Consider the following 13,055-nt stretch of genomic DNA (forward strand, 5'->3'; position numbering starts at 1 on the left):
ATCACGATGACAAATATACATTTTCTTTCGCTAAAAAGTCAAAATTTTGTCCAAATAGGGTCATGTGAGGTGCCACGTGCTTCTAACATGGTTGCCAACTTAAATGGTAATTAGAGTCAATTAAATTAGCTGAAAATGAGTTTTCTCAAATTAGGGCTTAAAAAAGTTAGGATTAAAGTGAGGGGTGTTTTTCTTCCTCCTGGAGTTAAATTGGTGATAGTAACTGAAATTGCAGATGAATGCATCTTCAATTTTAGTTGCCCTAACAAACCTAACATTAGGAAGAAGAAAAATACCCCCAATTTGAGCCCTAACTTTCTTAGCCCTAGTTTGAGGAAAAACTCTCATTTTAGCTTATTTTAAGGATCCCGACTACCATCCACATTGGTAGCCGCGTCAAATGCACATGACTCTATTTGGGTGGAATTTTGGCTCCGAGTAAAAAATAGAGATATTCCTCACCATGGTCCATAAAATATAACATATCGTTGTCGAAATAAGAAAAATATACCAATCTATCACATAGTATCAACAAGAGTAAAACTCCTATAAACTTAAATGGATAGCAATCATTTGTCCACTAATTATTTTATCCATTGATTTTGTACCGAGATTTGTGCTGGTATGTGATACAAATCACTACACAAATCTCAGAAATAGCCTTGATGTGTAACACAAATATCAAAGCATACTGAAGGGATAAAAAAATAGTGGACTTGTGCTCTTATTCACTTGACTTTATAAAAGCTTCACTCCAATCAACAAAATATATCAATGTGATAATTTTGTCCATAATAAATTGTAAGAAAGAAAGAAAAAAACCCGAAAATTTTTATAAAATAGAAAAGGAGAAACGACGGGATGTAGTTTTGGTCATTTTCGGGGGCCCACGCCATCATGTCGGGCTTCGTAAAGCTAACGTAAGAAACGGTCAACCGCTCTCATTGTGGCGATGGAGCCTACATGGCTATGGTTGCGGGCTAAGTGCTTTTGCCCTACTTCCCTACCTTCAAACAGTTCTGCCCCTTTATGGCAAAATATTCAGTGTACAAATATCACACAGGGACGCGGAGATACGAGGCACAATCAAGGCACAGCGCCAGTTTATTTCTCATTAGGAAATGGTATAGGCAGACCACCAACCACATCTTGGAACACACTCCCCTCTCTCAGCTACAGTATACGGGGCCCACATGATTTTTTTTTTAAAAATTTCATGTGGACCCCGTATACTGTAGCTGAGAGAGGGGTGTGCCACAAACTGTGGTTCGTGGTGTGCCTGTAGTGCCACCCTTTCTCATTTTAGTATTAAGCACGCTTGTTGCTACGCGTATTATTTATAAATATGTATTTATTGCTAAATTGATAATATAGTTTTTATATATAACTATTTATAAAAAAAATTATGATCAATTACTATTATTTATGTAGTAAATTTTCAAATTAGTTAATAAAATAATATACCAATTAGCAAATTTTATCAGTTTTATTTAATATAGCCAGAAATGATTTATATTTATAAAATATCTGGTAAGTGTTAAATTCATCATTTGTAAGAAAAAAATATGAACACTATTTTTAAGGTTGAAAAATATTGATTCAGTTTAAACAGTGTGTAAAGAGCCATAAAAGTGCAGCATAGAAAGCATGTCTAAGCGATAAAAATTATATTACGGGGAAAAATCATTACAATGTGAATAGTATAGCTAGGGCTGAAAATTTTCCTATGGGATAAACCATAAATTTAATATTTGAATCACTCTGTAGCAAAATATTGTTTACTGTAGCACAAATAATAATTTTCTTGGGGTTTGCCTTTTTAAGTTTATATATAATATAATATATATTATATATTATAATTATATATCATATATATATATATATATATATATAATATAGAGGAGAGAGAGGAGAGAGGATGAGAGAGGAGAGAGAGAGAATTATGGGTATGCTTGTACAAGCACAAATTTTATTGCTTAGTAGTGATGGTGTCACATCCCCAATCCACTAATTACTCATGTGAAGTGGTCTCTCCCATTTGACAAGATGGAGCGCGAGATGTGACACCTCCACTTACCAAGCGACAACTGTTTTGTGGCTTCGTTACCAAGGCTACCCATATCTTTCATATATATATATTATATATATATATATATATATATACTATATCATATATGGCGGGCGGTTCGAATTTCATCAAATTAGACACTAAAATTCAAGCATTAATTTTAAATTGAAATATTTTGTTCAATATAAAAAGACTCCATTTTTAATATAGGGCAAATTGCGGATAGACCCCTTATACTTGTAGCCTAATTGCTGAGTTTTATTGGGCAGATAGACCCGTGTTTGATTGTCCAAAGTGCTTGATAGACCTTCTCAATGAATTCTTTTTCACTCGCCAAAAAGTCAAAATCAGCAATTGGGATATAATTGGAGGTTCTATCCCAATTAACCCTTGATGTAAGAGAAAACTTATAAACAACATATATTTTTTGGAGAAAAATATTAAAAATATTTACATCCGCTTTTTAAAAGAGTGTATCAGCACCGTAGGCAGTGGCGTAACCAGGATTATTTTTTGCACTGGACGAAAAATAAATGGGTCTACAAGTATGTAGAGACACATGTGCATCCTTTTTAATTGATAGGTGTACGAACCTAATCTTACCGTGTAAATTTCTCAAATCCAGGTTTGGTCCAAGCTGAGCTAGATGCAGTCTTGCAGAGCAATGTGAGAGCATCTCCAACAGTTTCCCCATCTTCTTGGTATTCTAAAATTTAAAGAATTTTGAGCTTTTTTTTTGTCTAACAGATTCCTCATCTCATTCCCCAAAATGGGGATAGGAGAGAAAAAATAGAGAGCCTTCCCCAAATCTGCAGCATTCTGCAAATATTTGGGGAAGTATTTTTTCACGTTCTTCTAGACTCAACCCACAAAAAACAACTCTATCTCCTCATTATAATAATAAATAATTTGGTCAAAATGGGGATTCTTCAAAATAATAAATAATTTATTATTTATTAGTCAAAGATGTAGAATATTTTTATTATTGTAATAAATGCATGATTCTTCAAAATGGGGAAGCTATTGGAGTTGGAGCAAAAATAATTTGGAGAATATGACATTTGATTCCCCATTTTGGAGAAATTTTTGGGGAAGCCGTTGGAGATGCTCTGACAATGAGTTTCTGAGTACTTATGCCTCTCGAATAATGAATAAATTTTCTGTCCACAGACTCATGGGTAATTAAGCTATAAGACAAATGAGTTGACTTCATATAAAATATTCAATTTAATGAAGCTAACTGTAAATGAGATATTTTTCTGCTAATTGTTGATTTCGGAACAATACTGCAACTGGTAGAGAAGATGCATGATGCTTTTAAATATACTTGATATTGTCCGGCTTAGGTTTCAAAAAGTGCAGTTTATGAAGGCTTCTCATTTTTCTTAGAATGAAACTTTATTAATTATGACCAACAAATATAGGCACTAAACTTTATGTATAATCTATCAACTAATCTCTTCCATGTGGTCTTGCCTCGATAGTAATGAAAGCAAAACATAGGTATCTTCTTCACAAAACGTGTCAAGACTTTATAGGGGAAAACGTGAGATTAGGAAACGAATGAGGTTAGTTAATCTTTGTTAGTTTGCTTATCTGTATTAGGTTCATTAATTAAGAGAACAATACTAGTTACTTTCTTATCTAGCTTCTCGGAATGCACAATGGTTAGGTTAAGTAATGTATCTTTTGTTTGTATTGGTGGCTAAGAACTTAGATGGCACGTGAAGAGTTATATTTTAGGGTTATTTTATATATTAGTACCTACCCACTGCGGATGATTCTGAATATTAGAAAGTTTTAACATGGCTACATGATCTCGGTTTCGATTCCGGGCCGGGTTATTTTTTTTTTAAAAAAAAATAGTCCCTTAAAATCTATGAAGTTGCTCATTAGTTCCTCATCCTATTGTTATTGTAATTTGGTCCCTCAATCACCAAACTATCCTCAGCTTATATCTTTTTAAGGGTCGTTTGCAATTTGCCGCTCTAAAGTTTTCACATTTTTAAAACTTTGATTCCCCAAAGTTTTTTTGACATCTTGATAACCCCAATCTTTTTTTAATATTTTGATACAAAAAGTTTACATAATTTTTAGCTTTCATACAAAATAGATTCCACATTTTCTACTTTTGATACCTCAAAGTTTACGCTTTTTTAACTTTGATACCCTAAAGTTTGGGAGTATAAACTTAGGGTACTAATGTTGGATTTAATCTAATAAATCTATTTGTGGGCACGTATGATTAATCAATGTGTATTGCTATCTTTCAGGATAACCCACTAAAGTGATCAATTAATTTGGGTTAATGAGTATTTAAATAAATCATGGGGTTATATGTGCAGATACCAGGTTGTAATTGTGATTTGTTGAGGGGCCAAATTGCAAATTTACAATATCTATAAATAAGGGGTTATGGTCCCTAATCTAGGGTTACATTCTCTAATTCTCTTCACCCCCATCTAGAGAGAAATTCGGCTATAGAGAAACCCTAAGGTTAGAAGATCCAAAACTCATCTCAGGTTTCATCTATGGATTTATGTATAAGCTTCCGCTCTTTTGATTATTGTTAATCTCTTCGAATTAATCATGGCTTTATGGTTTTAGATCTTAAGTTTTTATTAGATCTAACAACTAAAGCTCAAATAACTCTTTTTCCGAAGAACATGTGTTCTAAGGGGGGGTTAGTCACCTAGAACTTAAAATTAGAACTGGGATAATCTGTGGGATAAAATTTTAAGGTGTTAGTCACATAGAACTAAACCTAGAACAAAATTTTAAGGTGTTAGTCACATAGAACTAAAACTAGAATAAAATTTTACAGTGTTAGTCAAGCAGAACTTTAACAAAACTAGAATTGGGATAATTGTACAAAATTATCCCACATTTTTTATTTTTCTATACAAAAATGAGAGTTCTAGTCTCTCAAATTATTCCAAGTTTTAGCTTGGAACTATGTGGTAAAAAACTAGAACTCGTATTTATTTTGTTATTTTTTATTTTTTTCTTTACTTATTTCCTATTATGGTTATCACCATCATTAGACCATCATCATAATAATAATTGTCAATATCTTATAGTCTAACCAAAAGTTATTTAATAGTAACGAATATTCTTGTAAGCAATTATCAATTAATAATAGTAAGTTTAAAATACATAAATAGTATTTATATCTTCAAAATGCATAAATATATACTTCATGATTATAAAAATTTATCCCACGTTATTTTATCAAAATATCCTGCTTCACAAAATTGTTCCTAGTTATCCCACTAAAATATTCCACTAGCGAAATATTATTCCACTTTAACAATTATCCCATTTTACATGAAAATGTCTCAATTGACTAACACCCCCTAAGAGACAAATCACAACTAAGGGATATTTATTGAGATTTGCGAGACCCCTTAGAATTTGAGAGACTTATGAGCAACTATTGAGATTTGAGGGACTAGTATGTATATACTGAAGATTTAAGGGAATGATATCTAAGGGGCTATTTGGTTCAAATATCAAAATTTTAGGATTTGTAATCTCATAGAGAATTTCAAACTTATAGGGTTTTATACATGCTTTGGGATTTCTAATATTTTGTTTGGTTCAACATTATTATAAAAAAAAGTAAAATTTATAATTTATAATATCTTGTTTGGTTCAAACCCAAATTATATGATAACAAATTCTAAAAAAGAAGAAGTAGTAAATATACTTACCTTGGTGAGGTTACCTCCACGAGAAAATAAAATACAATAGTATAGAAAGAGAGGTAAACATACCCATTTATGAGATTTGCGAAATCCTCTCCAATTGAGACGATTTAGCAAATTCTAAAATGTGGGTGTTTTTTTGCATTTTGGGGATTCAATATTCAAAAAAATTATTGAAACAAATACCAAATATGAAATCCCAAAACTCAAAAAAGTACATTTTTTGATCCCAAAATTTATAATTAACTCCAAATGTCAAAAATCTGCTTGAACAAAACAGCCCCTAAATAACCCTATACTTTGTAAGGATTGGTACGCTCCTATAATATAAGAGTTAATGCTATTTATCGACATTCGGATTTGTATCTTCCGCTGGATCTTGCCAATTACGAATGATATTTGTGTTAAGCGTGTAGAATCAGAATTAGTCTGTTTACTAAGATTAGATGAAGAGCACCTTTGAGCATCTTCCTCTTAAACAATATACTCTTCACCACTAAATAATTGATTTTCTTTGGCTTTAAGCACAAATTTACAACTAATATTGTGACTTTTTTTTTGCAGATTTGATTTATCGTTAAAGATACATCCATTCAAAAAAAGGAAGCGATAAATAATGAGTTGCAGGAACCAACTTCATGAAAAATAAACTATATTGACATTTGGGTGTGATTCGTTTTGATAGTCAATTAGATATCGTGCTTATAACCGCCTTTATATAGGAGTCTGAGTCGAAATATTAGGCGCAAATTAATCTATGATGATCTTCTTCATAATAATTTAATGCCATTTTCCTCAAAAATAATTTTATTTATACATCACTATTACAAATAGGGTACTCCGATCAAGTTGCACAAAACGGTTATGCGCTAATTATTATTGCAAACATGGAATTAAGCTTGTTGTTGTGCTTACAAGCCTGTATACAAATCAGTGAAATCACTCGTGCTTTATTGGATTAGGTGGCGAGTCCTCATCTTCTATTTAAATAAGTTTGTACTCTCTACATTGAAAAAGATTTGAACAACCAACCCCCCCAGCAACAAAAAAAAAAAAAAAAAAATCGTCTACTTTGATAGTTTTGATAAATAAAATACAAGATAAAAAAAAAAAAAAAAAAAAAAAAATCGTCTACTTTGATAGTTTTGATAAATAAAATACAAGATAGTATAGGAACGTGTCCTTTTAAATGCAACAATAACATAGGAGCTTTTTGGTACAATAGCACACAATATTTTGTACCACGTAGCAATGAAATAATCAGCCCTACTCTAAACTGTTGGTTTCAAACTCACAATACTCACATCAGATTGATCGAGTTTTCATTTATGGTAAAAAAAGTGATAACGAAAAAAATATAATTTCAAATTTTAACTTGCTAAAGCATCAAGTGAAGTTTTATGTAAAACAGAAATATAAAATCAAGAAAATATATAATTTACTTATAAGAATTTTCACACCTCACAATAATTTTTACATTCCCAACGGTTTATTCATCCACACAATAAAGGACAAGTTAGGTGGGAAAGCGCGCTTGATCATTTCGTGAGCACTCCTTTTCTTCTACTCCTTTTTGCTATTTTCAGTCCTCTTAAATCTTCGGCAAAATTGTGTCAATGCCTTAAAATTAAAAACTTCATGTGCTGCAGCTTCTTTGAATTTTTTTATGTGTTTTAGCTAATAAATTGAAGATCTATGTTCTGCAGCTCTCCTTTAGCAATTATTATCTGTCAACTAAGCAGAGAGAGAATAAAAAATAAAAATCCCCTAAAATACCCTTATCTCCTCTATTCTTTCATGTTAAGTCTAAAAGCAAGTTGAACTAGACTTAACATGAAAGTCTAATTTCCTGTTAAGTTCAATTTAATTCATGTTAAGTCTAATTTAATTCCTTTTAAATATAATTTAAATCATGTTATGTCTAATTTCAAGTTGAATTAGACTTAAAACAAGCAGCATAAAATTAAACTTAAAACAAGTTGAATTAGACTTAACATGATTTAAATTAAACTTAACACGAACCGAATTGGACTTAACATGAACCAAATTAGACTTAATACGATTTAAATTGGACTTAACATGAACTGAATTGGACTTAACATGAACCGAATTGGACATAACATATAATCCATGTTAAGTCTATTTTATTTTATTTTAAGTCTAATTTTATGATAAGTCCAATTTAAATTAGACTTAAAATGATTTAAATTAGACTTAACAAGATTTAAATTAGACTTAAAACGATTTCAATTAGACTTAAAATGATTTAAACTGGACCTAACAAGAACCAAACTGGACTTAACATGAATCCAACTGGATTTAGCACGAATCAAGCTGGACTTAACATGAACCAAACTGGACTTAACATGAACCAAACTGGACTTAACATGAACTAAATTGGACTTACCAGTAAACTAGATTAAAATTAGACTTAAAATGAATTAAATTAGATTTAACATGAATCAAATTGGCCTTAATATGAAGTAAAATTGAACTTAACATGAAATTAGACTTAAAATAAGTTAAAATAGACTTAACATGATTCATGTTAAGTCTAATTCAACTTATTTTTAGACTTAAAATAAGTTGAATTAGACATAACATGATTTAAATTAGACTTAAAAGGAATTAAATTAGACTTAACATGAATCAAACTGGACTTAACATGAATCAAATTGGACTTAACATAAAATTAGACTTAAAACATGTTAAATTAGACTTAACATGATTCATGTTAACTCTAATGCGACTTATTTTTAGACCTAAAACAAGTTAAATTAGACTTAACATGATTTAAATTAGACTTAAAAAGAATTAAATTTGACTTAATATGAATTAAATTGGACCTAACATGATAGATCTAGAGAGAACGAAGAGGGAGGAGAAAATAAGGGTATTTTGGGTTTTTATGTTTGTTTCTCTCTCTGTGCTTAGTTAGCATGATAATTATATAAAAAAGGCTGTAGTATATGATGTGATATTTTTTGGGGCTGAACCACATGAAAAAAAAAGTATAATGGCTACAGCACATGAAGGTTTTACATTTGAGGGCATTGACATAATTTTCCCTAAATCTTTTCACCCCTACGTTAAAAAAAACATTATACAAAAACTTAAAGGTGGAGACAAAAGGAACTATTGCACAAGCAATAATGAGTATCTCCTCTTTATTTAATTTCCTTGTTCCTATCACTCTAAATCATCCATGATTTGGATTTCAACTATATTACAATTTATATATTGGATGTATACCCCATCTCCAAATCTTTAGGACACATGTGCAATCCCTTTTATACATTTTATAATTAGTTTTCTAATATTTAATATTTTAATGTTACAATGGCCATTCAACACTTTTAGGGATGCTAAACAAAAGGCCAAAAAAGTATATTCAATTTGAGCATGCCATTTCTATTAGAATATCACCCTCGTGAGTAGGGGTGTGCAACGGTCGGTTCGGTTTGGTTTTTTTCCAAAATTTGAACAACCGAACCGAACCGCCTATAATTCAAAACCGAATCGAATTGTTGCAAGTCGGTTCGGTATGGTTCGGTTCGGTTTGTTCGATTCGGTTTGTTCGATTCTAACTTTATCAAACTTCTTATCAAACAACAAATTGTGTTAAAGAAAAAAAAGGTATCAACAAAGTAGGAGATTATGAAGCATTACACACCGATATAATGATATTGTTTTCAACCCATAATGATTCAGAAAATTAGTTTAGGGTTTGAGTTTTTGACTCTTTGGGGACGTGTCGGGTAGGGTTTGAGATCAGAATGGGTAGTATTACACTATATTCGGCCGGTTCGGGTCGGTTCGGGTTGAAAAGTTTTCAAACCGATCCGAACCGCCCTATACTCATAAAACCGATTTTTTCGGGTCGGTTCGGTCGGTTTTTTTAGTTTGGACCGAACCATGCTCAACCCTACTCGTGAGTGTTCCGAGCCTTTACGAGAGCAGTCTAATCCCTAAATTGTCATTCTTAGGCGGGGAAAATGTGTCAAGGCCTCAAAAGCACTATCTTCATGTGTTGTAGCTCTTTTATTTTTCTTTCATGTGGTTCAGTCTTTTAAAGTGTGACATCTTGTGCTGCAGTCCTCTTTTAGTAATTATTATATGCCAACTAAACATAGAGAGGGGGTAAAAAGTAAAAAACCTCAAAATGTCCTTATCTTCTCTCCTCAATCCCTCAAACCCTAGCGCTCTCTCTCACGAGCTCTCATCGAGTCTCTCTCTCTCTCTCCTCTCTCTCTAAAACCAATGGCTTTCTCAAGCTCGTCTCTCGTCGTCCTGGCTATGGCCCTCCTCGCTGTCGCCACCTCCGCCCAGGCCCCGGCGCCGTCTGCGGCCCCCACACTTTCCTCCCTCCCACCCCTCACCATGCCCCCCCCTTGCAGGTGCCCCCTGTGGGCTCCCCTCCCTTTGGAACCCCCTCTGATAGCTCCAGCGTCCCCGGAGTCTGATTTGTTAGCGGGTAGGCCCTCGTCGTGTCCGCCATTGCCGTCACAGTCTACGCCTTTTAGTTAGGTTGATTTTAGATATAGTTTCTAATTTATTATTGTTATTATTGTTGTACCATTATTATTGCTGTTATTATTATTATGATTGAGTTCCTTTTTTCCCCTTTTGTTGTTGATCATTTGTAGACATTGTCACTTACGAGAGTGATTAGCTGAGAGTGGTGGTGATTTGTGTATTATTTGTTGTTATTATTTTTTTTAGTAAAAATTCTTATTAGAACTGTGTTAGTTCTAACTTAGTTTATGTTAGTTCTAACTCAGTTCATGTTAACTCTAACTCAGTTCATATTAGTTCTAATTTGTGTTAGTTCTAACTCAGTTCATGTTAGTTCTAACTCAGTTCGTGTTAGTTCTAATTCATGTATTAGAACTAAACACGAATTGTATTAGTTCTAACTCAGTTCGTATTAGTTCTAACTCAGTTCATGCTAATTCTAACTCAGTTCGTGTTAGTTCTAACTCATGTTATTTGTAACTAATTCATGTATTATTTTAAAGGACAAATAATTTGTGTTAGTTCTAACTCAGTTCGTAATAGTTTTAATTCATGTATTAGAACTAAACACGAACTGTGTTAGTTCTAACTCGGTTCATATTAGTTCTAATTTATGTATGAGAACTAAACACGAAATGTGTTAGTTCTAACTCGGTTCGTGTTAGTTCTAACTCAGTTCATGTTAGTTCTAACTCAGTTCATGTTAATTCTAACTCAGTTCGTGTCAGTTCTAATTTGTGTTAGTTCTAACTCAGTTCATGTTAGTTCTAGCTCATGTTAATTCTAACTAATTCATGTATTATTTTAAAGGGCAAATAATTTGTGTTAGTTCTAACTCAGTTCGTAACAGTTCTAATTCATATATTAGAACTAAACACGAACCGTGTTAGTTCTAACTCGGTTCATGTTAGTTCTAATTCATGTATTGGAACTAAACACGAACTGTGTTAGTTCTAACTCGATTCCTGTTAGTTCTAATTCATGTATTAGAACTACATATGAACTGTGTTAGTTCTAACTCGGTTCGTGTTAGTTCTGATTTGTGTATTAGAACTAAACACGAACTATGTTAGTTCTAACTCGGTTCATGTTAGTTCTGATGATACGAGTTGCCGTGCGAGCACCTTTGATCGCGGAATTATCAAAGGTGGGTTGAGAAGAAGATGACAGAAACACAAGCACAATTCAGTATGGCGAAGAAAAATACATTCTCTAGATTATGAAGAACAAAAGATTACAATCTCTCCCTCATAATCTCACTAGAATCGAGAACAACCTCTCAATCCTCTCTAAACCCTAATACAACGATTAGAATCTCTCTCTGATCTAAGATCTCATAGATCATCACAATCTAAACTCTAATCCTTTTGATCAGGATCTCACTTAGACCTAAAACCCTTTAGATCTACATCTTGACCTTTCTTCTCCTGTTTAGAACCCTAAACAGTCACTATTTATAGGGTTTACAACGTGGTGGCAATCTGGTACATAACCAAAACCAAACTAAACTAGAATTCCTTCAAAACAGAAACCAAGTCTGCCCAGGAAATCTCGATGAGTCGACTCGTGACTGAGACGAGTCGACTCATGATCACCAGTCGACTCATGGTCGACTCAAATGTGCACAAACTGTGCTGGCCTGCATGAGTCGACTCATGATTTTCATGAGTCGACTCAGCAGAAGAATTTTGCTATCTGGAGGCATTTTCTTGAGTCGACTCATCAACCCGTCAGTCGACTCATCAACCGTCAGTCGACTCATAAACCCATCAGCCGACTCATCAGGCTGAGAACTAAAATATTTGATTCTTCGTTCTTCCACTCGCTTCACGCTCCATCCTGTGCTCCGCCGTGTCGCTTCACACCACTATTCTCAAGATATCATGAGAATCACCTATCCTCAAGCTCCCATGAGGATCGCTTTTCCGAAGAGAAGATACACCCGTATCATCTGATTTGTGTATTAGAACTAAACATGAACTGTGTTAGTTCTAACTCGGTTCGTATTAGTTCTAACTCAGTTCGTATTAGAACTAACACGAATTGCGTTAGAATTAACACGAACTGAGTTAGAACTAACATGAACTGGGTTAGAACTAACACAGTTCGTTTTTAGTTCTAACTTTCATGTTAGTTCTAACTCAGTTCGTGTTAATTCTAATGCAATTCGTGTTAGTTCTAATACGAACTGAGTTAGAACTAACATAGTTCATGTTTAGTTCTAATATATGAATTAGAACTAGCATGAACCGAGTTAGAACTAATACAGTAAATGTTTAGTTCTAATACATGAATTAGAACTAAGAAGAACCAAGTTAGAACTAACACAGTTGTGTGTAGTTCTAATACATGAATTAGAACTAACAAGAATCGAGTTAGAACTAACACAGTTCGTGTTTCTAATACATGAATTAGAACTAACATGAACCAAGTTAGAACTAATACAGTTCATATTTAGTTCTAATACATGAATTAGAACTAACATGAACCAAGTTAGAACTAACACAGTTCGTGTTTAGTTCTAATACATGAATTAGAACCATTATGAACTGAGTTAGAACTAACACAAATTATTTGTCCTTTAAAATAATACATGAATTAGTTCTAATACATAAAATAATACATTAATTAGTTCTAATACATGAACTGAAGTATTTTTGAGTTTACTTAACCATTATTTTCATCATTGTGATTTTGCACGGTGACGGACGCGTCAAATGGTGCTGCCGAAGCCCAAGCCGAGGCGGCGAACGCGGTGGAGGTCG

The sequence above is a fragment of the Asparagus officinalis genome, chromosome 3 (genome assembly GCF_001876935.1).
Source record: "Asparagus officinalis chromosome 3, Aspof.V1, whole genome shotgun sequence".
NCBI lineage: Eukaryota > Viridiplantae > Streptophyta > Magnoliopsida > Asparagales > Asparagaceae > Asparagus > Asparagus officinalis.